Raw genomic sequence first — 26522 nt, 5'->3', positions numbered from 1 at the left:
TTGCACATTCTGACTCACAGGAAATGATAGGAATGACTTCCCTCTGATCATTTGAAATCTGACCCTATGCAGTTTTCACCTCCTGGCTGAGTTGGCTAGAAAGTCCTGAGTATGGCAGATTCCTTCCTCCCTGTGAGGACACTGGACATTTGAAAGCAGACCTCTGAGGAATCAAATCCCTTAAGCTTGCAGCTCCTCTCAAGACAAGGTTTCTACACAGAGCCAACTGAGGGAGAAGCAGCAGCCACGGATGGGGCAGCCTGGAGCTATGGTAAGAGCTGAGCGAGAGTCTGAATTTATACTCCAAGGGACTAAACATTATTGTTCTCATCCTATTGCACACTAGTGGGCACCATCAGGAAGGGTGAGTCTATAACTATGAGTATTCACTATGTTCGTGTGATGCCTTTAATCCCAGCACTCAGGAGGCAGACGCAGGTGGATCTCTATGAGTTCAAGACCAGTCTGGTCTACATAGTGAGTTCAAGGCTAGCTAGGGTTCCATAGTGAGATCCTGTCTTTTTCTTTTCTTTTTCCTTTATGTATGTGGTGGTTTGAATATGCTTGGTGCATGGGAAATGACATTATTAGGAGGTGTGGCTTTGTTGGAGGAAGTGTGTCACTGTGCAAGTGGGCTTTGAGATGCTCCTCTGAACTGCCTGAGGATGCCGGTCCTCTCCTGGCTGCAGTTGGATCCAGATGTAGAATTCTCGGCTCCTTCACCAGCACCATGACTGTCTAGATGCTGCGATGCTCCCATGACGATAATGGACTGAACCTCTGTACCTGTAAGCCAGCCCCAATGAAACGCTGCCTTGGTCACGGTCTCTTCACAGCAGTGGAAACCCTAAGATAATGTGTATGGGTGTTTTTATGTCGTGTGTCTAGTCTCTACATTCTTGCCTGCTGCCCTTGGAGGTCAGAAAAGACAGTTGAACTCCCATGGAACTGCAGTTCTAGGTGGTTGTGGGCTTCCTGGCACAGGCGTTTACTTCCTGGGAGAGCACTGCATAGGACTAAGCCGGATAGGGTCCCAGCATTGGGACAGGAAGAGGACACAGTCCCCAACCCTAATCCAGAAGCTATCTCTATCTGATAACCACTCATAAAGGCAAAATCAGCTTTCTCCATCAGACTATCACTGGGTATACAAAGTTAAGGGCAAGCCCCACGCCCAGCAGTAGATGTCAACACAAAATGACCTCACTGATAGTTTGGGAGGTTTTTGTTTTTTGTTTTTTTTTTTTTTTTTTGGCTCACAATGCTTTACCTGGTCTGACTTTCTGTTTGTTTGTTTGTTTTGTTTTTCCCTTTTCTTTTGTTTATATTATGGTTTCTGATTTTGTTTTTATGAGAAGTATACACTCTTAAATGGTAGGCAGTTTGTAGCCCCAGACCTTGAACTTCTGACCTCTCTTCTTCTATATCTGTAGTACTGGGCTTAGAAGCATGTGCTATTATACCTAGTTGATGAAGTGCTGGGTGTCGAACCCATGGCATAATCATGTTAAGGGAGCACTGAATCAGCTGAGCCATACCCAGCCTAATATGGTATATTTTATAGTTATACCTTACTACATAGCAAATGCCAAAACACTTGTAGGAGGACTGTTTTCATTTGATATAAAAAGATAAATAAAGACATAGAAGTTAAATAACTTGCCCAAACAGTTCAGCTCGTTTGCAAGTTATCTGGGCCAGATTTGCTGGGGAAGGCCCAGGTTTGCCCAGGAAGGCCCAGGTTTGCCTGGGAAGGCCCCACTGGAGGGTCCATGTGACAAGGCATCACTAGGCAAAGCAACTCTAAGGTCCACAGATGTGAGAGCGTGACTACAACAGCGTGAGCCAGGCCAGGGCATCATCAGAGGCAACTGAGTCTAAGTTCTCTCTAAACATGAAGTTTAAGAGACCCAGGACAAAGCTCTCTTCCCCTCAGGTTTGTGGTTCTAGTCCCTCTTCAGCTGTCCCCATACTCTGTGCCCCTTTAAGCATTTTAGTCTCTATGTTCTGGAATGCAGGAGAGAGGGAGGGGAGGGAGGGAGGGAGGGAGAGAGAGAGAGAAAGAGAGAGAGAGAGAGAGAGAGAGAGAGAGAGAGAGAATTGATTGATCGCTGGAAGCAGTACTTTTGCTGGCCACAACTGAACCTGCTGACAGGTATTGAATTGGTTCCCTGAAGCCACACCTGCTGAAAGGAGACAGAGACCAGGTGGTGTCTCCCTTCCCATCAACTTGTCCCCAGCCTTTTATGACCCACTCACACGCCTCAAGGCCATTTAGTTCTCAGTAGCAGGTTTCTACCTCTGGCTTTTGGGCCTTATCTAAACTCCTAGCTGCACAAGGTGGCTCTAAGGTGACTTCTGACCCAGAGCTGTTGTCACAGCTTGAGCTCTACGAAATTGTAGAGGGGAGGAGAGAGAGAATGAGAGAGAAAGAGAGAGAGAGAGAGAGAGAGAGAGAGAGAGAGAGAGAGAGAGCACTTCAGTAAGGGCATGAAGTGTCAACCTGAGAAGTCCTCTTACAGTGTTGGCAGGAACACAAGTTAATCTAGCGACTGTTGGAAACAATGTGGAGACTTTTCAAAAGCTACAAGTAGGGTCTAGAGAGAGGCAGTTAAGAACATGGACTGTTGCTGTGGACCAGTTCATTTCAGTTCCCTGCAGCCATACTGGGCAGCTCATTAACTGCCTGTAATTCTATCTCTAGGGAACCTTCTGTCCTCTTTTTGGCCTCTGTAGGTACCCATACGCATGTGACATGCTCTTCACACAGAGCCACATAGTGACATGAAAACTTTGAAAGAGAGAGCCTTCTTCTCACAACAACGACCTACAGATCTATCCCATGATCCTGCTGCAACACTTTGGGCACTTATTTGAAATGAGGTGAGCATGCAAAAGTGCCCGCCCACTTACGTTTGTTCGGCGCAGCACTATAAACGGTAGAAGAGCCGTGGAATCAGTCTACACCAGCCGATGAATGGTAAAGAAGACACACTATATATCTGTGGTGGTTTGAATAGGGATGGCTCTCGTAGATGCATATGTTTGGTTATTAGAGAGCAGTGCTACTTGAGAAGGATGAGGAGGTGTGGCCTTGTTGGAGGAAGTGTGTCACTGGGGGTGGGCTGTGGAGTTTCAGAAGCCCAAGCCAGGCTCAGAGGAGTGCTCACCCTCCCTTCCTGTTTTTGTCTCTGTGTATCTCTCTGTCTCTGTCTCTCTCTTCCTATAGCCTGTGAAATCAGATGTAGAACTTTTTCAGCACCATGTCTGCTTGCAAGCTGCCATGCTTCCTTCCCACCATGATGATAATGGACTAAGCCCTTGAAACTGTAAGCCAGCCCCATTTAAATACTTCCCCTTAACAGTTGCCATGATCAGAGTGTCTCTTCACATCTATAGAATGCTGCCTGAGACAATATCACAATGGAGTACTACTCAGCCATGAAGAAGGATGAAATGGTTTAATTTTCAGTAGGTGAATGAAGATGGAGGATATCATGTAAAGTAAAATAAACTATACACAGAATGACATGTTCTCTGTGCTTTCCGACACATGAAGAAACAAACAAAATAATGTGACCCAGAAGGAGAAGAGCCAGGTCTCGTGATGCACACCTGTGACTTCAGAATTGAGAAGGCAGAGACAAAAAGGATTCCCACAAGGAGTCCTGGTCCATATAGGAAGTTCCAGGCCAGCCAGGGTTATATAGCAAAACTGTCTCAAAGCAACATAAAATAAAATAAATAGTGACTTCAGGAAAGACTACAGGAATGTGATGGTCCATCCTCACTGTCAACTTCAATGGATTATGGGGTACAATCCTGAGGATGTTCACAAGGATAAATCAAGGTGGGTGACCCACCCGAATGTGGGTTAGGTATCAGCCGGGTGCTTGGGCTAGAGAAAAGGAGAAAGCTAGAGAGGACTTTCCTCTGCCTCTGGGTCCTCCACAATGAGGACCTGCTGCACCTCCTGGCCATAAAGGACTGAGCCCTCAGAGGCCACGAACCAAAACAAAGTCTTCCAAGTTTTTATGTTAAATACTCTGTCACAGTGACCAAAGTACCTGATACAGGGCAGAAGGAGAAAGAGGGAGAGGGAAGATGAAGTGAGAGATCAAACCAGAACACAAGCAGGTGTAGAGAGAGACAGGGCACCGAATCCCACTGGCTGCTCAGTGCCTAATCATGATGGGGTTGCCTTCCTCACCAGGCCAGCTCCCTCTCTGTGTGGTCTCCCGCCACTCACCGCCCTCCTCATTGGGATGCTCTGCTACTAAACGTCAACCCCAGAATCCCCTTCTTTCTTGTTTACTGGGAAATGAAGTAACTTTTCGCTTTGCTCCTCCATTTCCAAGAGACCTGGAGTGACAATTGCCAACAAGAAAAGAGACAGGTGGATCTCTGTGAGTTACAGACCAGTCAAAGTGACACAGTAGGACCTCATCACAAAATAAACAAGTAGATAAATAACTATTTAAAAATATATACACATATATAGATGCACACATATATATGTATATATACAGACATACATATATATGTTTATATACATATGTGTGTACATTTTATATACATATATATTTTTTGAGACAGGTCTCAAATATATATAAACCATGCCTGTTAGTGCAAGTTTGTAATCTTAGGCCTTGAGGAGGCTAAGGCGGGAGGCCCTGAAGCTGAGGTAGGAAGACTGTTTGAGCCCATGAGTTTGAGGTCAACTTGGATGTGATAGTGAGACCCTATCTTGCAACACAAAACAGAGGACCAGCCGTGAGGCTCAGTCCTACATCCCTGGCATCATATTAAGTGGTGGATGTGGTGACACAGTCCAGCTGTAATCTAAGCACCTTGGAAGGAGACACAGGAGGCTCCAGTCAGCTTTGGTTATACAGCAATTTGGACGCCTAGCCTCTCTGAAACACCGTCTCAAAACCAACAGCAACAAACAAAACAAAGAAGAAACACAAAAGCCAAAAATCTGAATTTGCCCTCTGTCTGCCTGAATGACGGGGTCACCAGAATGCACATCAGCAGCCTTTAAGGGTTTGTCTGGCTTTCATATTTATTTATTTATAAACAGGGTTTCATCAGATCAGCCTGGAACTCAGTAGGTAGACCAAGCTGGCTGCAGTCTCTGAGCGATCTCTGCATCAGCCTCACAAGAGCCGGAACTAGAGGTGTGGGCCACCACACTGGCTTTTCTTTTTATTGTCATTTTAAATTATTTGTATATGCGTGGGTTTGTGCACATGAGCACAGGTGCCTGTGGGGCCAGGTCCCTGTGGGGCCAGAAGAGGGTGTCAGATCCCTAAAAGCTGGAGTTACAGAGGATTGTAAGCCATCAGTGTGACTGCTGGAACTGGACTTGAATCCCCTGTAAGAGCAGTACATATTCATAACTGTTGGGCCATCTCTCCAGCCCCTATTTTAAAATGTTTACTTATTATTTGTGTGTGTGCACGTGTGCATGTGTGTGTGTATGTGTGTGCGCGCACATGTGTTTAAGTGTGTGCATACACAGGCTCTTGTCCTTGCTCTTCATTGTGTGCATATGTGGATATCAGAGAACAACTTTTGGGTGTTAGTTTTCTCCTTCCATTGTGGGTGCTGGGGACTGAATTTGGTATCAGATTATCATAGCAAATGCTTCCACTTGAGGAGCCATCTTGTCATTCTGAACGATCTTAGTCCAGTGGACATAAATACTGTGGAATGGTCAGCTCATCTCCATCCCCTCAGACGGTCAGGATATCTGTGGAAAGAACATTTAAATTCCTAGCCAGGCAAGGTAACATAAGCCTTTAATCCCAGTACTCGGGAGAGAGAAAGATGCAGCACACAGAGAAACCCTGTCTCAAAAAAACAAAAAACAACAACAACAAAAACCAAACCAAACCAAAAATCAAACAAACAAACAAAAAAAAACCCCAAAAAACAAACAAACAAAAAAACCCAAAACAACAAAAACAAACCCTTGTTTTTCTCTTATATATAAAGTTTTAATACTCACTACTTTTGGGAATCATGAACAACAAATACTACTTATTTTCGTTTTTAAAATCTTGAGAGTAAATCTTTTGAGGCCAGGGAGCAGTTGATCAAACTTCAGTGAAAGAAGTGACTTATCTTGCTTCTGACTTGAATTTTTCTTCCCACTAATTTTCAGTAAGAAATAGCATTTGTAACATTTAAAATGTAAATTTAAAAAATCAATAAAAAACAAACAAATAAAACCCCCAAACAAACAAACAAAAAAGAAATAGCATTTCTATGTGGCCGGCTATCCTAAGGCCGTTGAGCAGCTGTCGGTTTCCGCCCGTAACACCTGATGGGCACCAGAGCTTGCCGGTGGTGGGAGAGGCACGCAGCTGATCACACCAATTCCATAGATCCTGCAGCAGAGTCCGGGGCAGGCGCCCCACTCTGTGTCCCTGAAAACAAGACAATCTGACTGTTCCTCTCCATCTCCCATCCTCGTCAACCTCATTATCGGAATAACGGTGGCAATTTATTGAGAGATTGCCGTGCGCTGGGAAATGTGCCAAGCACATTATTATCTCATTTCTCTCTTACAACAATTACATGCGGTTGGATGCCATTTTCTCCACGTGACAAACAGGGAACCGAAGTCCCTGGACGGCTTGGTGAATATGCTCAAAGCCACAACTGTACATCTTAAATTGGTGGTTTTTATGGCGGGTGAGTAATATCTCAGTAAAGCTTTATGTGGTACAGAGTTTGCGTTTGTGTACTTGGGAAGCAGAAGTAGGCAGACCTCTGTAAGTTCAAGCCGTGGTACGCAGAGAGGTCCAGGTCAGTCAGGGCTACATAGTGAAATCCCATCTCAAAAACAAAACAGGATGCAACTCGGTAGGGGGCAGGTCCAATTATTACATCCACAGTCTTTGAGGTGGATCAGCAGTCGCTTCAAGAAGCATCACCAGCGTTGGGGCTTCTCAGAGAGTGACGGAGAGTAAGCACAGGGATGAAGAAGGGTTGGGATGGGGACAGAACTGGGTCCCTAGACTTGGAAGTGGCTGCCTCAGAAGCTGCTGCAAACTGGCCTTGCCCGTGCAGCAGAGGTGAAGGGCATCAGGACGCTGCTGGGTCCATGCCTGGAGTATCCAGAGAGCCGCTCACCAGCTAAGGCAGTGGAGAGTGTGGGGCTGCATCAGGACTGCAACACTCCTAGATGCTGCTGCAGCTGCCCCTTCTGGAGCCCTGCTGACTCCTGGCCTTTGCCGGGCACTCACCAGTGTGTGGTGGTGGTTCTTCCCACAGTGTGTACCTGTGTTGCAAATCCGAAGGCTGGCATTATCCTCAAGAAATAGGTACAAAGGGCTGGAGAGATGGCTCAGTGGTTAAGAACACCCGACTGTTCTTCCAGAGGTCATGAGTTCAATTCCCAGCAACCGCATGGTGGCTCACAACCATCTGTGAAGAGATCTGATGCCCTCTTCTGGTGTATCTGAAGACAGCTACAGTGTACTTATATATAATAAATAAAATAAATCTTTAAAAAAAAAAAAAAGAAATAGGTACAAAAATGTTGAACGGGTTAAAATCCTTCACCTTATCACAAGACACCTTTTTGGTTTTGTTTTGTTTTTGCTGTTATTGATTTTTTTTTTTTTAAGATAAGGTCTCACTATGTAGCCTTGGCTGGCCTGGAACTCACTGGCCTCAAACTGAGATCCACATATCCATCTCTGCTGGGACTAAAGGCATGCGTCAGTACACCCAGCTCCAAAAATATTATTCAGAGCCCTTAAATTTTTGAAAGATTGTTTTAACTTCAGTACACTTTGTTGTTCATTCATTCATTCATTCGTTCGTTCACTTACATATTTTTTTGAGATAGGTTTTCTCTGTGTAATCCTGGCTGTCCTGGAATTAGCTTTGTAGATCAGGCTGGCCTTGAACTCAGAGGTTTGCCTGTCTCTGCCTCCCTAGTGCTGGGATTAAAGGCGTGTGACCCCATGACTGGCTTAAACTACAGTATAATTTTAAAAGGTGGCAAAAGTACTTTAATTTTTTTCTATTTATAAATGTATGGCCTTCATATAGTCTTGATTATTTTAGTTTCTGAATTCTACAGAAATCCATTTAGATGGGAACTAGCCAAGCATACTTTTTTTTTTTTTTTTGGTTCTTTTTTTTCGGAGCTGGGGACCAAACCCAGGGCCTTGCGCTTCCTAGGCAAGCGCTCTACCACTAAGCTAAATCCCCAACCCTAGCCAAGCATACTTTAACCTTAACAGTACATATAAGTTTTAAACTATTTTCATCTTTATTCCATTTTGGACAGATTTTTTAAAAAATTTATTTTGATTTTTGAGACTATAATTACATCATTTCCCTCTTCCCTTTCCTCCCTCTAAGTCTTCTGATGTAGTCCCCCTTTCTCTCTTTAAAACTCATGCCTCAGGGCTGGAGAGATGGCTCAGTGGTTAAGAGCTCCGACTGCTCTTCCAGAGGTCCTGAGTTCAATTCCCAGCAACCACATGGTGGCTCACAACCATCTGTAAAGAGATCTGATGCCCTCTTCTGATGTATCTGAAGACAGCTACAGTGTACTTATACATATTAAATGAATAAACCTTTTTAAAAAAATGTTTTTTTAGGGGTTGGGGATTTAGCTCAGTGGTAGAGCGCTTGCCTAGCAAGCACAAGGCCCTGGGTTCGGTCCCCAGCTCCAAAAAAAAGAAAAGAAAAAAAAATTTGAAAAAAAAATGTAGGGGCTGGGGATTTAGCTCAGTGGTAGAGCGCTTACCTAGGAAGCGCAAGGCCCTGGGTTCGGTCCCCAGCTCCGAAAAAAAAGAACCAAAAAAAAAAAAATGTTTTTTTAAAAAAACAAACAAAAAAAAAAAACCCTCATGGCTCCATTCTGAGCATGGTGGCACATGCCTTAAGTTAGATCACTGTGAGTTCAAGGCCAGCCTGGTCTATAAGTAAATCCAGGTCTTATTATACAAAGAAACCCTGTTTCAACCCTTCCCCTGTCACCCCCCCAAAAAAAAACCCAAACAAACAAAAACAACACAAAACCAAACCAAACAAACAAAACAACAACAAAACAAAAGCTCATGACCTCTTTTGAATTGTTGTTGTTGTGTGTGTGGGTGTATCCCTAAATACATAAATATCAACTGCAGTCTGCGCAGTTGTCTTTTTTTAAAGTGAATTTATTATTATTATTATTATATGTGAGTACACTGTCGCTGTCTCCAGACACATTAGAAGAGGGCATCAGATCTCATTACAGATGGCTGTGAGCCACCATGTGGATGCTGGGACTTGAACTCAGGACCTCTGAAAAAGCAGTGAGCCCTCCTAACCACTGAGCCATCTCTCCAGCCCCTGCGCAGTTGTGTTAATTAGGGTTTTACTGTAGTGAGCAGACGCCATGACCAAGGCAACTCTTTTTTTTTTTTTTTTCTTTTTTCGGAGCTGGGGACCGAACCCAGGGCCTTGCGCTTGCTAGGCAAGCGCTCTACCACTGAGCTAAATCCCCAACCCCGACCAAGGACCACATTTAATTGGGGCTGGCTTACAGGTTCAGAGGTTCAGTCCATTATCATCAAAGCAGGAACATGGCAGCCTCCAGGCAGGCATGGCGCAGGAGGAGCTGAGAGTTCTACATCTTCATCTGAAGGCTGCTAGCAGACTATTGGCTTCCAGGCAGCTGATGGTCTTAAAGCCCACGCCCACAGTGACACACCTCCTCCAACAAGGCCACTCCTCCTAATTGCACCACTCCCTGGGCTGAGCATAAAGAAACCACGGCAGCAGTGTTGCTGGCACGTATGTTTTCAGGGCTGACCTTTGGCATTGGATAAGCAGTGGTGAGTTCCTCCCCGGGGAAGAGCCTCTCTCCTGCGCTCAGTTCTCCTTAGCTGTCTGCAGTTCTTTGTCTAGGGTTGAGTCCACAGGAGCTTTCCATCTTCCATGCTACCATGTTGGGTCACCCTTGTTCAGGTCCCGTTAGGCAGCCATGTTGGTGAGACTTCATGGGTGTAACTTTGGGCAGTGTTTTAATTTTTAAAATATCTAGTAGGATAGTATTTCACGTTGATGAGCAGTAACTCAGGACTTAAATAGATAACCAGTAAAACGTCTTCACTGGCAATTACTTATATCCATTTCAAGTGTATACAAGGAACACTTTAGAGCTATTTAGGCTTGGAGAGATGGCTCAGCAATTAAGCATAAGTCTGATGTCCAGTACTTATATCGGGTGGCTCCCAGTGACCTGTGACTCAAGCTCCAGGGATCCCTCTACAGTACACAATCTCTCTCCCTCTCTCCCTCTCCACTCTGTGAACTCTTGAGCCAAACTGAAGTGTTCTGTCTATAAAACACACATTAGATGTCTATCTTAGTACATATAACTGTTGGTTTTAATGTCAGCTTACCACATATTAGAATCACTTGCATAGGAGCCTTGCCTGAAGAACTCTCCTCATTGCCCTGATTGGGAAGCCCCAGTCCACCCTGGATGGCATCTTCAGGTAACAGATTTGATAAACAAGTTTGTGTCTCACCCCAGTTCACCTCCCCTCCCCTGCCCTCCCCTCCAAAATTTATTTATTTCATGTATGTGAGTACACTATCGCTGTCTTCAGACACACCAGAAGAGGGCATCGGATCTCATTACAGATGGTTGTGAGCTACCAATGTGGTTGCTGGGATTTGAACTCAGGACCTCTGGAAGAGAGTCAGTGTTCTTAACCGCTGAGCCATCTCTCCAGCACTCAGTTGCCCTCTCTGGTCACTCAGTTGATCTGCCGTGCGGCTGACCCTTCCGCTCATAGCAGAAGCAGCTTCCTAAGCTTTCATGTGGACCGAGCCCAGTGGTTCTCCAGGAACCTGCTGGGCTTCTGGTGGTAGGTCGGGACTACTGAGGCACGCTGCCTTGTGGACTGATAGGGGTCGTTGCCTCGACTGTTCAGGCTTTCGGCTCCAAGCTCTGAGTAACTACTCAGCTCTCAGGTGGGGTCCTGCTGTTGTGACTGCTTTAAGCTGACTTATTAAATTCTAAGTTATACAGGTGTGTGTGTGTGTGTGTGTGTGTGTGTGTGTGTGTGTGTGTGTGCATGTGTGTGTATTCCCTTAGTTCTGTTCGGCTAGAGAACCTAATAAGAAAGCAAGAATGTAAACTAACCCACGAGTGACATGTTGAAATTATAATAGTGGGATATATTGGGTTGAATAAAATACGTTATTATTTTTTTAAAGTTATGCTCGTGGAAGCAAGCTCAGGTTTCTCATTAAAATTTTGAAAATGTTTTATTTGGAAAATTTCGTACAACTCTGGCATTTCATGTGTTCTCAATTTACCTTCTTATAATTCTTTCATAGAAAGCATGGTTACTTCTCCCATCAAGTGCCGTGCAGATTCCCCTCCAGTTTACTCGAATGTGCTGTAACCATTTCCTAGAATGGGAGGCCATCCAATAGTTTCAAGGAAGATACTTCTGAGCAATTTAGAAGAAGCATCTTTGTGCTTGACCATGTCGGGTGCCCCGCTGGATCCTGGGGGTGCAGAGATGTTCGCTTTCTGGGTTTTTTTTTTTTTTTTTTTTTTTTTTGGAGCTGGGGACCGAACCCAGGGCCTTGCGCTTCCTAGGCAAGCGCTCTACCACTGAGCTAAATCCCCAACTCCCTGATGTTCGCTTTCTGTATGTGTGCATTAATTAATTACACACTAACCAGCTCTCGCTAGCTGCCTCGTAGGGAGGTGTCTTAGGGAGGTCATGTGTCTTAGTCACACAAGGCCAAGGTGTCTGAGGAGTGACAGGGAAAGACATGGACCTTTCAAGCTTTTAGGTTTTTTTTTTTTTTTTTCTTTTTTTTCGGAGCTGGGGACCGAACCCAGGGCCTTGCGTTTTTCTAGGCAAGCGCTCTACCACTGAGCTAAATCCCCAACCCCTCAAGCTTTTAGGTTTAAGTAGAGCCCTGGCCTGACTCCTCATTGAATGTTTCCATAGCACAAGGGCTTTTCCTACCCTGGGACCTCCGGAGGCCCTTGCTTAGCTGCCAACCCTTTGTGTGCAGCTTTCTGTTAGCCTGTATGGGCCTAGCCAGAGGCAAGGCCCACCAGAAAGCAGAGGCCTGGGTGCTTATAAACTTGGATATGTTTTTATGTATGGCTTTGGCATCCTGTTTAGTCCTCATTATGGGTCAGCCTGATGCCAAAACTGGCTTTTTCCAACCTCACACCTCAGGGCTGTATCCTACACACTCCATAAATGGCGTCTGCAACGCAGGAGGCCACCTGTGTGCCGTTCCCTCAGGTAATCCACGAGTGTCTGGCACTTTCTCAGCTCTCCTGGGGTCAGACATGTGAACTAGCAGTGGTGGCCAGGAGTCTGTCCACTTGGAGCTCACCAGGGAGATCTGAGGGCCGTGAAAGTCATCGTGAGGTCCCAGACGCTCAGGTTGTACCTGAGTGTGCCAAGAAACAGTCTGGGACCTGTTCAGTGAACTACAGCACTTTCAGTTCTGTGATGTCACCATGTCATAACTTTCTCCATCTTTAACCCTAAACACCCATGCAATTGTGCCGGAATTGATGACTATACAGATGTGGGTGGCACTTGGTGCCATGAAAACTCTCTCGATGTGTGGACATGTTGTACTTACGTGTACTGAGATGACCGCAGTCATGAGAATTACTTATGGCGTTGTTTAAATGTTAAGTAGTCATTCTGTAACAACAGCCCAGTTGCAGGGCTATGGAGAATGGAGAAAGGCCTGCATGCGTGAAGTCTTGAGCGACAGTGTATTTTGACAAGGGTGTGACACATTGCCCAGGATAAAGAGAAACGGGCAAAACTTTTCTCTGGAGTCTGAGCGTTTATTAATGATTGATCAGTGTGTACAAACACAGCAAACTGCAGCTTCCTGGTCCCAGATGTTACAGCCTGAGACTGCTCCCTAAGGACCTGGCTCTGAGGTTCAGGGCTGTGGTGGTGGCAGTAGTAGAAACTCCACACGGGGTACCAGCTCCGCTGGATGTGGGTCTGTGGGTCTGTCCTTCATTCTTTCCACAAGAGGGAATGGTGCCACACATAATCCCCAAACTCAGACAGGTGAGGCAGGAGGTCAGAAGTTCAAGGTCATCTTTGGCCAGCCAGGTATTTGCGAGGCACTGTAAAAACAACAATCCTCTTCCTTTGTCAGTGTTAACAGCACACACCTTGGATTCCAGCACTTGGGGAGGCAGAGACAAGCAGATCTCGGAGTTTGAAGACAACCTGGTTTACATAGTGAATTTCAGGCCAGCCAGGGCTACGTATCGTGAGACCTTATCCAAGCAAATAAACAAAGAAATAAAAAAACACTTAGTCGGGTTGGGGATTTAGCTCAGTGGTAGAGCGCTTACCTAGGAAGTGCAAGGCCCTGGGTTCGATCCCCAGCTCTGAAAAAAAGAACCAAAAAAAAAAAAAAAAAAAAAAACACTTAGTCTTTTTCTTTTTCCGTTTTATTTTATTTTATTTTATTTCCTGACTGGCCTAGAACTTACTATGTAGACCAACTGGCTTTGAACTCATGGAGATCCACCAGACTTTGCTTTACCAAGTGCTTGGATTAAAGGTGTGTTCTACCACGAGCAGGAACAATTTTGTTATTTTTCTTTTTTTTTTTTAAGATTTATTTATTCATTTATTATATATAAGTACACTGTAGCTGTCTTCAGACACACCAGAAGAGGGCATCGGATCTCTTTACAGATGGTTGTGAGCCACCATGTGGTTGCTGGGAATTGAACTCATGACCTCTAGAAGAGCAGTCGGGTACTCTTAACTGCTGAGCCATCTCTCCAGCCCAATTTTGTTATTTTTCAATGCTTGTTTAAAATATTTTAGAGGGGCTAGAGAGATGGCTCAGTAGTTAAGGGTATAGACTGCCCCCCCAGAGGGCCCAAGTTGAGTTCACAGCACCCATGTTAAGTGGTTCACAGCCTACTATAACTCTACCTCCTGGGTATTAGTACCCTCTTATGGCCTCTGTGGGCACTGCATTCAATGCACGCCTTCCTTGACCATCCCCCAACACACACACACACACACACACACACACACACACACACACACACCCCTAAATAAAAATAAAACATCTCCAAAACAAAAAGTCAAAACAATGAACAGAGCCTTTTGAAGAAAATGTTAATTTTTTTTTTTTTTGAGGCAAGGTCTCATGTAGCTCAGGCTGGCCTTAAACTCACTATGTAGCCAAGGATGGTCTTAAATTATTGATCCCACTGTCTCTACCACCCGCATACTGGAATTACAGGTATGTAACATATTCGTCTGTTAACGTAATTTTTGACATTTATTTCTTTTAGTTTTTAGAGTTTTGGGGGTGAGGTCTCATCATGTAATCATGGCTAGCTTCCACCTTAGGCTCTTCCTGCCTCAGCCTCTAGAGTGCTAGGATGGCAGGCATGTGTAATGGTATTCGCATCAGTGTTTGCTATTTTCCCGAGGGATGAGGAAAATCACATGAGTTACTGTTGCCTGCCAGGTATGAGAGGGTTTCACACATATTATTCATTCCTTTAAAAGTAAATGTATTTTTATGTGTATGGGTGCTTTGCCTGCATGTCTTTCTGTCTACCGTGTGCCTGACGGCAAGAAGCTGTTGGATCCCCTGTGACTGGATTTACAGAGAGGGTTGTGGGCTGCGATGTGAGTGCCGGGAATTGAACCCACAGGGGTCTCCTTTAGAAGAAGAACAAATGCTGTTAGCTGCTGCGCCGTCTCTGCAGACACTCTAGTCTGGGCTTCTATTGCTGTGATAAGATGCTGGGACAAAGCCAGCTTGGGGAGGAAAGGGGTTACTTTGGCTTAGAGTTGTAGTCTATCATCCAGGCCAGGCCTTGGCACCTGGCCTGACATTATATGGTGGCTTTTCCTGAATCCTCAGGCCTCAGTTAACCGCATAACTGTTGCTTAAATTTTATTTATGTATTCGTGTTTAGTGGTGTGTGTGTGTATGTTTGTGTTAGTGTGTGAATGTGTATATGAATGTGTTTGCGTGTATATGCGTGTGTTAGTATGTGAGTGTGTGTGTGTGTGTGTGTGTGAGAGTTGTGTGTGAGTTTAGGCACACAGGTGTCATGCTATCTGTGTAGGTGGCAGAGGATAACTTTTGGGAGACAGTTTTCTACTTTTACCTTGTTTTTTATGTGGGTTCCAGGGATAGAATTTGAGTCAGCAGATTTTCATGGCTATCATTTTCACCCTCTGAGCCATCTCACCAACTTCCTTCCTTCCTTCCTTCCTTCCTTTCTTCCTTCCTTCCTTCCTTCCTTCTTCCCTCCCTCCCTCCTTCCTTTCTTCCTTCTTCCTTCCTTTCTTTTTCTTAAAGACAGGGTTTCTCTGTGTAGCCCTGGCTGTTCTGGAACTCATCCTATAGACCAGGCTGGCCTCGAACTCATGGAGATCCCCCTGCCTCTGCCTCCTGAGTGCTGGGACTGAAGATGTGCACCACCACTGCCAGGCTAGGTCTCAGCACTTTCAAAAACGATTTCTTATTTTCCAAGTATATGTGAGTGTGTTTCATGTACGTTCATTCGAGTTATTGTTCGAGCCAAGCGCTTTCAGTTCTGGGGCTGCGAAGCCTTCGTCTCACTGGAGTTACTGACGTTTGGAAGCCGCGGTGCTGTGTGGTGGGGCAGGCTACACAGCGTGCTCCAGGACAGCTACTGCTAAGAAATGCTGTCTGCAAAACGGAAGCCACAACGACAAAAGCTTCCAGGATAAAACTAAACCGTTCCAAGTGATTTCCTCTTGTTCTGAGTTAATTTAATTCTCTACGGTGATTGTTATTGTTTTTATAATTTAGAACTCTAATATGAAGCTGCGTGTGGGGTATTCTTTTTTTTTTTTTTTTGGTTCTTTTTTTTTCGGAGCTGGGGACCGAACTCCGGGCCTTGCGCTTCCTAGGTAAGCGCTCTACCACTGAGCTAAATCCCCAGCCCCCGTGTGGGGTATTCTTGGGAGTGGAAGCAAGATCTCAAGGTCTCAGGACTTCCAGATTCTCAGCTACACAGCACTTTAAGAACAGTCAGGGATAGGCGAGAACTGTCTCGGCACGCAAGCAAACAAGCAAACAACAACAAAAGCACTCTTAAAACCCTAATATGTTAAGGAAAAAAATCTTCAACAAAGTTTAATGATAAGAGAAAACACTGTTATAAACGACAAAATTAGAGATGAAATTATGTATGGTGTGATCTCAGCTACAGAAAAATGTGTTTAAAACCAAGAAGGAAGCATATCAAAATGTTAACAGGGACTGCCTCTGGGTGGCAAGGTTTTTTTTTTTCTGTTTTATTTTTCTGTACTTTATAAATGTGCCTTATTATTTTTTATAATTAGGTCAGTCTGCCAAACGTGTGCGGCAGGCCGTAAAGCACACGCAGCTGTGCCTGGCGGGCAGTTGCCACCACCCAGGTAGGGCTGGACACTGTTCTTGGTCACCAAAGGAAACTTTCTGATTCCAAGAAGATAAGTGAGCCAGAAAGATGGCTTCTCCTGTGAGATGGCAAGAGAAACAAGACACAGTGCGCTCGAGGGAGGGGCAGCAGAGAGCATGGGACTCAGAGGATGGGTCAGGCTTAGGGTGAGGGCAGTAGTTACCCAGAGAAGTGGCCCAACCCTGAAGAGCCAGCAGGCGTCTCCAAGGGGGACTTGGGGGGGAATCACCATGGATTCTCTAGTAACCTTGTCATTCCACAAATGACTGGACCCCGAGGTCACAGCAGGGCCCCAGACTGGACTCCCACCCTCGGAGTGTTCTTAAATGATGGGAAGGGAGGAAGGAAGGAGGGAGGGAAGGAAGGAAGGAAGGAAGGAAGGAGAGACTAAGCTACAGTAATGGGTACCAACACGAAGACCACAGACCAGTGGGATGGAAGTGAGAAGGCAGAAACAAACCCTCATGTGCACATTCACTGATTTCTGACAAAGGTGTCGAGACCAAGAGGAATCATAGGGGAAAGAAGAGTTTTCAGCAAACGATACCGGGGAGAACAAATATCCAAAAGATATTTGAGGGACTGGAAAGATAGCACTGGCTGCTCTTCCAGAGGACCCAGCACCCACAAGGCAGCTCACAACTGCAACTCCAGTTCCAGAGGACCTGACACCGCCACACGGACATGCATGCAGACAAAACACCAATGCAAGATGGTTCAGCAGGTAAAGCTCTTGCTGCGTGCAGAAGCCTGACAGGCTGAGTTCGACCCTTGAGTCCACATGGTGGCAGGAGAGAAGCAACTCTCACAAACTGTCCCTGGACCTTCGTATGTGCACCACCCCCCAAGTAAATAAACGTAATAGATCTTAATGAAAGAAAAGCAACAAAACAAAAAACCAACTTAGCGCCAGTGAGAAGGCTGAGCAGGTAAAGGGGCTTGCACCCAAACCTGATGACCTCAGTTCAATCCCTGGGACCACATGCGGCAGGAGAGGACTGACTTATAATGTCCTCTGGCTTTCGGATGCTTGTGTGCCTGCTGTTCCTAAGGAACAGTCAGCTCTGGTCGGGGGAGCAGTCAGGAAATAAATGTGCGTTACACATCTGTAGAATGTACAGAGCACCAGGACATTATCCATCGGGACCACGGCCTCCCTGTTGAGGTAGAGTCCTGGAAACACAAGGACAAAGAGAGATGGAGACTCCAAGTCTGTCCTTGGGCTCATTCTGACACGGGCAGGGACAGTTCCCACAGCAGACCTCTCCTAGGCTTGATTCACTGCAGTCATCCCGTGCTGCTCTCTGGCCTTGGACATGGCCCACTTGCCGGGCCTAGAAGGTCACTGGGAGAAGAAACGAGTAGTGTACGGAGCTTGTCTACGGAGGCCTCTGTCTCTGGCTGTCTGCTCCTGCTCAGAGCACCCTGAGGCTGGCTTGGAAGAGTCCCATCCAGCCCTCTGTACTTGTAACTTGGAGTCAGCAAGGCAATGACTGATGGCATTTCACGTGACAGTCAAGGAGTCCCTCCAGGCAGGCAAAACGAACCAACCAGGAAGGCCTGATATCTGGACTACCCAGACAGTCACCTTGCAGTGTGAGAAACACTCGCAGATGCTGGTGCAGCAACAGTAAAAGCCCAATTATAGAAAACTGCTTCCTCCAGGTCAAGAGGCTGAAACCTCTGGCCTATGTGGAGACCTAGTATTCCAAGCTACTCAAAACATAAATAAACTGGTCCAGTGAAGTAGCCACCTGGCTAGCAGACACCTTGACACACACCCCACCCCAGGAAGACAGGGCCACCCTTGGAAGGCAGGCTCACCATAAGCCATGCTAAAGAGATAATTAAAGTAGTTATCCCTTTAATGAGATGCCATATTTTTCCTTCCCAGAATTCCTGGCCCCAATGAGCTGCCATGAAACTCGAGCTGGGTCTGTCTGCCTTTTTGCTTCTTTCCTTCTGCTACTGGACAAGGCCCGAGTAAGTTTTTTCTCCTGGTTCTTTGAGATTGTTTAGTCCTTCTCTAAAGCAGTGATTCTCAGCCTTCCTAATGCTGTGACCCTTTAATACGGTTCCTTATGTTGTGGTGACCCCCCCCCCCACCATAAAGTTATTTTATTGCTACTTCATAAACATAATTTTTCTACTGTTATGAGTTGTAGCACAAATATCAGATACACAGGATATCTGATATCCAACCCCTGTGAGAGGTCATTCAACCCTCAAAGGGGTCAAGACACGCAGGTTGAGAACCCCTGTGCTAACGCTCTCTCTGACCATGGGTGACCTTCATGTGAGCTTAACTCAGTAGCACGACTTCATTTCCTCTCCATTTCCTGCCTCTGCGCAATGCTGTCCTGCCCCACTCTTGGTCTTGTCTTCTTCCCCCCCCATCTCTCTCCCCTCTTCCTCCCCCCCACCCCTTTCTTCTTTTGAGACAGGGTCTCCTTGCTGGCTGAAACTCATTATGTAGACCAGGCTGGCTTTGAACTCACACAAATCCACCTGCTTCCATCTTCCAAGAGATTTGGTCAAAGGCACGCACCACTTTGCCTGGCTCCTGTTTGTTTGTTTGTTTTTAGAGTCACCGTTTTTCTTTGTTTCCCTAGCTATCCTGGAAGTCACTCTGCAGACCAGGCTGGCCTCGAACTCAGAGATCCACCTGCCTCTTCCCCGGAAATGCTGGGATTAAAGTCGTGTGTCATCACTGCCTGGCTCTGTGTTTTTGTTTTTAAAGGTTAATACAACTAACTGTCCTCTTAGAGAAAGTTTAACTTTGCTTGACTTTCAAACTTTTCCTGACTTTTAATTCTTTAATCAGCAGAGCCAGTTCCTGAACCCCGAGGCAGTGTCAGCACCACACAAAGAAGGCCTGTGTCCACAGGTCTGCTGTAGCCCTACTATAGAAATGGGGGAGGGGTCCCCCTAAACACATAGCAGAGACAGTCTTAGCCCTGTTGATCTCAGGATGAGAATGGAATACACACCTCTAGTGAAATTGAAATAGCCTATTATTTTCAAATCCCTTAGGCGCCATGCTTGGTTGGGAATACCAGAAATGGACAGGTAGAGGCAGGGGGATCTCTGTGAGTTTGAGGCCAACTTGACACACATCTTAGCAAGCTCCAGGGCTAGCCAAGTCCACACACAGTGAGATGCTATCTCAAAACAACAACAATAAGTAAAACAAAAACAAAAACAAAAAAGACAAAGGAAGAAGAGTAATTTCTTGAGGTCTCTACTTCCCATGTAGTCTAACCTGTTCTCAAATGTGCATGTAGCCAAGGATGACCTTAAAGTCTTGATCCTCCTGTCTTTACCTCCCAAGTGCAGGGATTATAGGCTTGTGCTACCATAGCAGAGAGGACATTATTATTTTTTTTTTTTTTGGTTCTTTTTTTCGGAGCTGGGGATCGAACCCAGGGCCTTGCGCTTCCTAGGTAAGCGCTCTACCACTGAGCTAAATCCCCAGCCCCCAGAGAGGACATTATTATTGTTGTTGTTATTATTACTATTATTATTATCAGTATGTGTGGTGGTGTGGATATGCATGTGTGTAGAGCATAGACACTGAGTGTTCTGATCTATCTGCACCTCACTGAACCTGGAGCTAGGCAAGTGGCCAGCAATCCTTGGGGTTCGCCTGCTTGTGTCCAGCACAGTCCTGGGGTGTGAACTGAGGTTAGCAGTATGTATTTATCCATACCTTGTTTTCTAGGTGGGTGCTGGGATTTAAACCCAGGTCTTCATGCTTGCAGAAGAGGGGCTTATTACCCCCTCAGCCATTTCTCTAGCCCCTGCAAGCTGGTTTCTACTGGCCATCTTGTATCTTCAAATTTCCCAAAGGCTAAATAAGCATCTACAGTTCTCGCTGAATATTCTCTCCCCACAGGCTTTCTGGAAGAAAGTGAAATTAAGCCCTCCCACGAGACTTTAAAAATGTAAACTCTAAATTCCAGTTGTCGGGGTAACATCCTTGTGATGCCGGGGTGCCATTTATATATTTTGGTGCTGATGGACGCCCGTTACCATGAGAACTGGAATGGCATTACACAAAGTGAATTTTGGCGCTTCTCCTCTCGTGTCGTGAAAAACAAAATCCAGGCCCACAGAGACAGCCTCAGCTCGTCCCAGAGAACCCACGAGCCGAATGATGACAAGTCTGGGGTTGCTGGGAACTAGAAGCCGGGAGACTAGGCCTTTATTGGTTGTTTGACTTTTGTGTTGAATAAACTATGCTTTATGAAGTTGGGGAAGTCGCTTAGGTGGTAGAATGTCCGCCTAGTGTACATGAAGCCCTGGGTTTGATCTTTACCATAAAAAGGGTCAGAAGTTCTAGGTTATCCTCAGCTACATAGTGATTTTAGGCCAGCCTGGGCTACATGAGATTCTGATGTTTTACTTATTTGGTTTTTTTTTTTTTTTTAAGATTCAGTTGCTGTATTCATTGTGAATTTCTATTTGATTAGGCTTGGATTGGTTTTTTTTTATGTTTGATTTGAGGTTTGTTTGTTTGTTTGTTTGTTTTATAAGGCATGGTTTCACTCTGTAGCTCTGGATGCCTTGGAACTCAAACTGATCATCCCGGCTTGGGATCCCCCACTCCAACCCCAGTGCTGTTATTACAGACCGGCAGTCTCAGCCTTGGCTGTCTTGTAGCTGTTGAGACAGGCTTTCAGGACACAGCTGAGCCTAGCTTGAGTTTCCAGTCTACTTCCCATGAGCACCTCCACAGCTAGCCTGCAGCTAATCAGTGTTAAGGGTATATTCTCACTTTGTCTTCTGATGACAAACTTCTCACTCTGGAAAGAAATTCTAATCATTTCCCTAGTGGGATCTTCACTGTTACCCCACCCTGACCCACCCCACAGAACCGGATGGTGCCTGCTGTTTCTGATACACGCTCTGTTCATCCGTTCTTTCTTCCAAAGCCAGATGTTTGAAAACTGTAAGCCTTCGGGGTCAAGCCTGTGCTCGCGAGCACTCTAACATCCTGGTTGATAGATGTTGTAAGCTTTCCACTCTCAGGTACCGAATTAAGTTTCCGCTGACAATTTAACATCAGTTAATCTCACAAGATTTGTGTGTGGGAATAAAATTGAAGGTGGGGGGGGCGGAAAAAACAACCCCACAGTGTGAGTAGCAGCCTGTCAGTTACACATTCTTTAGTGAATTCTGCTGACGGAACATGCGCACCTGGTGTGTCGATCACGTGATAGGCAAGCACCCAGCTGTACGCAGCCGGCCGCCCTATCTCATTTGATCTCATGGACCTCTCAGGTAGCGTCTATTCTCACTGGTGCTACAGAAAATTAAGCAACTTGCCTGAGGTCACACATTTATCCATCCTGTGGAATGCGGATGTGGTCCGGGCATCGAGCGCTGCCTTTGATTTAACCTTCAAACTAAGGACTATGCAAAGATTTCTTCACAAAGTTATACTAAATCTAAGGGCAACTGGATGGGGTTCTCTCACCCGGGCAACAGGAGCTCCTGCCTCAGCTGATCACTCTGTCCTTCCATTGTATTTGTTCCTGCACCCTCCAGGCAGAAGCAAACTGGCTAAAAAGGTGAGACCTTGAGGCACAAGCAGGGGTCTTTTTTTTTTTTTTTTTTTTCTTTTTTCGGAGCTGGGGACCGAACCCAGGGCCTTGTGCTTGCTAGGCAAGCGCTCTACCACTGAGCTAAATCCCCAACCCACAAGCAGGGGTCTTAATAAGTCCATTTTTGGCCTTATAAAAGGATTTTATGTGTGACCGCAACAGTTCTAAACATGGGAATTCATTTAAAAATTAATTAAAATACCAATCATCATAGTATAATGGTACATACCTATAATTCCAGATCTAGGGAGGCTGGGACAGGAGGAAAGAGAGATTGAGGCCAGACTGGGCACAAAGCAAGATCTACCCCGAATAGCAACAACAACAACAAAACTAAAATACCTAAAAGAAATCCATTAAGACTGGAAGTAAGGGGGACTGGAGAGATGGCTCAGTGGTCAAGAGCACTGACTGCTCTTCCAGAGGTCCTGAGTTCAAATCCCAGCAACGACACGGTGGCTCCCAACCATCTGTAATGGGATCTGATGCCCTCTTCTGGTGTGTCTGAGGACAGCTACAGTGTAGTCGTATACATAAAATAAATAAACCTTAAAAAAAAAAAAAAAAGATTGGAAGTAAAACAAATGTCCCATAAAAGAGTTGGGCAAATTACAGTATCAACCAAATGAAATACGCAGCCACTAGTGAGGACACAAGAATAAAAGTAAAAATGTTTCTAATAACATGAAGATGCTACTCAGTTCAGCATCTGAAAGTGGCCCTTGTGCTAAGTCGATGTCAGTGTGCTCGCTCTGTCTGTCTGTCTGTCTGTCTGTCTGTCTGTGTTGGTGCATACATATTCATAATGTTAAGTGAAAAACAACTAGTATATCTCAGTTAAAATGGAGGCTGGAGAGAGGTCTCAGCAGTTATGAGCATGTGTTGCTTTTCCAGCACACACATCAAGTAACTCCACACACACTGCTGGCCTCTGTGGGCCAGATGAACAAGGTACACATACATAATTAAAAATAATAAAAGTGGGGTTGGGGATTTAGCTCAGTGGTAGAGCGCTTGCCTAGCAAGCACAAGGCCCTGGCCTGGGTTCGGTCCCCAGCTCCGAAAAAAAGAACCAAAAAAAAAAAAAAAAAAAAAAAAAGATCAGGAGCCAAGGCTGGGAACGTAGCTGGGTGTGAGCACCCCGGAGCTGGGTGTGAGCACCCCGGAGCTAGGTCATCTCCCACACCAAAGGAAAAGACGGGGGAAAGGCAGTGGGTGAAGTTTGACCCTGTTGCTATCCCTGACACGCATGCAGCACCTGACACACGTGAGAGTCAGTGAACACTTTCAGACTTTTTCCAGCTGTAATGGCATACACCTTTAATGCTATCACTTGGGAGGCAGGGAATCAGTAGATCTCTCTGATTTGAAGCCAGCCTGGTCTACATAGTAACTCCATAGTGAGGACTACGTAGTGACAGTCTAACTCTAAATAGCCGTATGGGCAGAAGATGACACAAGCCTCTAACTTCTCTTCTTCAGTAACTTGTTTTATGATCATTAGGATAATGCTTAGTGCAACATTTTGTTGTTTTGAGGAAGGTCTCCTGTAGCCTGAGCTGGTCCTCTGACTCATAGTGGAGCTGAAGATGACCTTTGTCCTAGTTTGCTTTCTGTCTTGGTGATAAAATCCTGAGCAAAACCAGCTTAGGGGAAGAAAGGGTTTACCTCACTCACAGCTAACAGTCCATCACTGAGGAAAACCGAAGGAGACTGGAACGGAGGTCACAGAGAAGCTGTTTGCTAGCTTGCTCCTCTGGCTTCTCAGCCTGCTTTCTTCCTTCCTTTCTTTCTTTCTTTCTTCCTTTCTTTCTCTCTTTCTTTTTGTGCTTTTAAGAAAATGTGGTTATTTTCTTTATTTACATTTCAAATGTTATCCCCTTTCCTGGTTTCCCTTCTAGAAACCCCCTATCCCATCCCACCTCCCCCTTCTTCTATGAGGGTGCTCCCCCATTCACCCACCTATCTCCTCCCACCTCCCCACCCTGGCATTCCCCTACACTGGAGCATGGAGCCTTCACAGGAACAAAGGGCTTCTCCTCCCATTGATGCCCAACAAGGCCATCCTCTGCTACATATATGGCTGGAACCATGGGTCATTCCATATGTACTCTTTGGTTGTGGTTGGTGATTTAATCCCTGGGAGTTCTGGGGAGTCTGGTTGGTTGATATTGTTGTTCTTCCTATGGGGTTCAGTCCTTTCTCTTCCACTGGGGGCCCTGTTCTCAGTCCAGTGGTTGCCTGCAAGCATCCACCTCTGTATTTGTCAGGCTCTGGCAGAGCCTCTCAGGAGACAGCTATATCAGGCTCCTGTCAGCAAGCACTTCTTGGCATCTGCAACAGTGTCTGGGTTTGGTGTCTGTATATGGGATGGGAACGGAACGCTGAGAAGCGCCGGGCTGAACGCTAATCAGCGTCATTGCAGGAGTGTATACTGTAGAGCAGCAGGAGCTGTGACAGAGGTCAGGAGACCTCCTGAAAGACCCCTGGAGCGGGGAGACCCTCACTCAAGTCTCGGGATGACGCAACCCCCCAAGAACTCACACAAGACCGTCCTTGTTGTAATTACATGAGGTTTATCGATAGCAACCAGTGCACTGGGGTCGAGACTCGTATCCCACGCAGGGGCAGTGGAGTTCGACCCCGAGAAGCTGGGAGAAGAGGTATTTAAAGGGAGAAACCACAACCCGAGGGGGCAGGGATGTCGTCATAGAATAACAGTGAAAAATCACAAGGAAGAACTCTCTGTCTCCCAAGATTGTTTCCTAGGAGAAGCTGTCTCTTACTTCTCAGATTGTTTAACTTCATGGTCCGCTAGTTCCTAGGAGAAGTTGTTTCCTGCTTCTCAAAATTGTTCTCTAAGATTTATGGTCAGCTAGTTTCTGGGAGAAAGCTGTTGAGCTGGCCAATGTAATTATCCATTCTATAGCCCTAGGAGAGGCTTCTTGGAACATATAATTCTGGGGCCTAACCTGGTTTGTTTTTTTTTTTTTTTTTTTTTTTCTGCTCTAAACTTTGTGTCTAGGGGGACAACCTTAAAACTTTTATCTTTCACTCCATGCTTCCTAGGGCTGTCCTCATGGTTTTGGACACCTTGCTTGGTGGCTTAGGAGTGAAAGCTTTAGCACCACAGGACATGGAGTGGAGCACGTGTAGATCACTACTCCCTCACCCTCCAGGGGTGCCATATCCCACTGCTTTAACAGGTATCTCAGTCAGGGTTTCTATTCTTGCACAAACATCATGACCAAGAAGCAAGTTGGGGAGGAAACGTTTTATTCAGCTTACATTTCCATGCTGTTCATCACCAAAGGAAGTCAGAACTGGAACTTAAGCAGGTCAGGAAGCAGGAGCCGATGCAGAGGCCATGGAGGGATGTTTCTTTCTTTCTTTCTTTCTTTTTTTTTTTTTTTTTTTTTTTTTTTGGAGCTGAGGACCGAACCCAAGGCCTTGTGCTTGCTAGGCAAGCGCTCTACCACTGAGCTAAATCCCCAACCCCTGGAGGGATGTTTCTTACTGGCTTGCCTCCCCTGGCTCATTCAGCTTGCTTTCTTATAGAACCCACAATGAGTTGTGTCCTCCCCCCTTGATCACTCATTGAGAAAATGCCTTACAGCTGGGCCTCATGAAGGTATTTTCACAACTGAGGCTCCTTTTTCTGTGATAACTCCAGCTTGTGTCAAGTTGACACACAAAACCAGCCAGTACACCAGGTGATGGTGGGGTGTAGCACTTGGGAGGCAGAGGCAGGTGGATCTCTGTGAGTTTGAGGTCAGCCTGGTCTACAGGAGTGAGTTACAGGACAGCTAGGGAAACACTAACTTGAAAAACAAAACAAAACCAAAATATTTATTGCCTTTGGGTCTTTTAATTATGAAAGGAATTCACGCCTGGAGCGGTTACTTGTGGGGCAGGTACAGGCAGTAGAACTGTTGACCGTACAGTGACTCTATTTACAATATCCTGAGAGTTTCAAAGTTTTCTTTTTTAAACGTTTGTTTATAGTGTATGTGTAGGTTGATGTCATTATGCAGGTGAAGGCAGGTACAGGATAGAATGAGGCCTGTCATTGGACGAGAAGGAAGGATGGGTGGGAGAAAAGTTTTAGAGAGGAGGAGACCGGAGTGAGGAGGGAGAGCAGCTGAGAGAACATGGAGGTGGATGTTAAGATTCCTCTCTGCACATTTACAGGTTGTTATGACTATTCTTAAGGGATGGATGTGTACAGGATTTTACATGTCTAGATGAGCAAACTATATCTTATCTAGGTGGGCGGTTTATATACTTATCAATTGATTGTAAGATGTGTGGATGTATTGTACATTGATCATTTAACACATAAATCTGGTTGTTGGGTTCCAGTTTGCGGAGTAATGATTTCACTGGGTTGTTGGAAGTGTGAGCAGAGTCTGTGACAGGAAACTGTG

At 45.6% G+C, this 26522-nt stretch overlaps 1 long non-coding RNA gene across 3 annotated transcripts; it reads left to right on the top strand.

Moving 5' to 3' along the window:
• Positions 1-27: 27 nt before the first annotated feature.
• LOC120102484 (uncharacterized) lies at positions 28-19200 on the top strand. Of its 3 annotated transcripts, none has more exons than XR_010065771.1 (5): positions 28-271; positions 16392-16466; positions 16983-17213; positions 18384-18472; positions 19102-19200. It is a non-coding gene; the product is annotated as an uncharacterized LOC120102484 (long non-coding RNA). The 3 variants fall into 3 exon arrangements; XR_010065772.1 differs by lacking the exon at positions 28-271 and adding an exon at positions 3764-3850; XR_005504145.2 differs by lacking the exons at positions 16392-16466; positions 16983-17213; positions 18384-18472; positions 19102-19200 and adding exons at positions 2737-2883; positions 3230-3526.
• The last annotated feature ends 7322 nt before the right edge of the window (positions 19201-26522 follow it).

Source organism: Rattus norvegicus, chromosome 4, assembly GCF_036323735.1.
Source record: "Rattus norvegicus strain BN/NHsdMcwi chromosome 4, GRCr8, whole genome shotgun sequence".
In the NCBI taxonomy this organism is placed as follows: Eukaryota; Metazoa; Chordata; class Mammalia; order Rodentia; family Muridae; genus Rattus; species Rattus norvegicus.
Note: the sequence above shows the minus strand (reverse complement) of the source record. Positions and strands in the feature narration are given on the sequence as shown.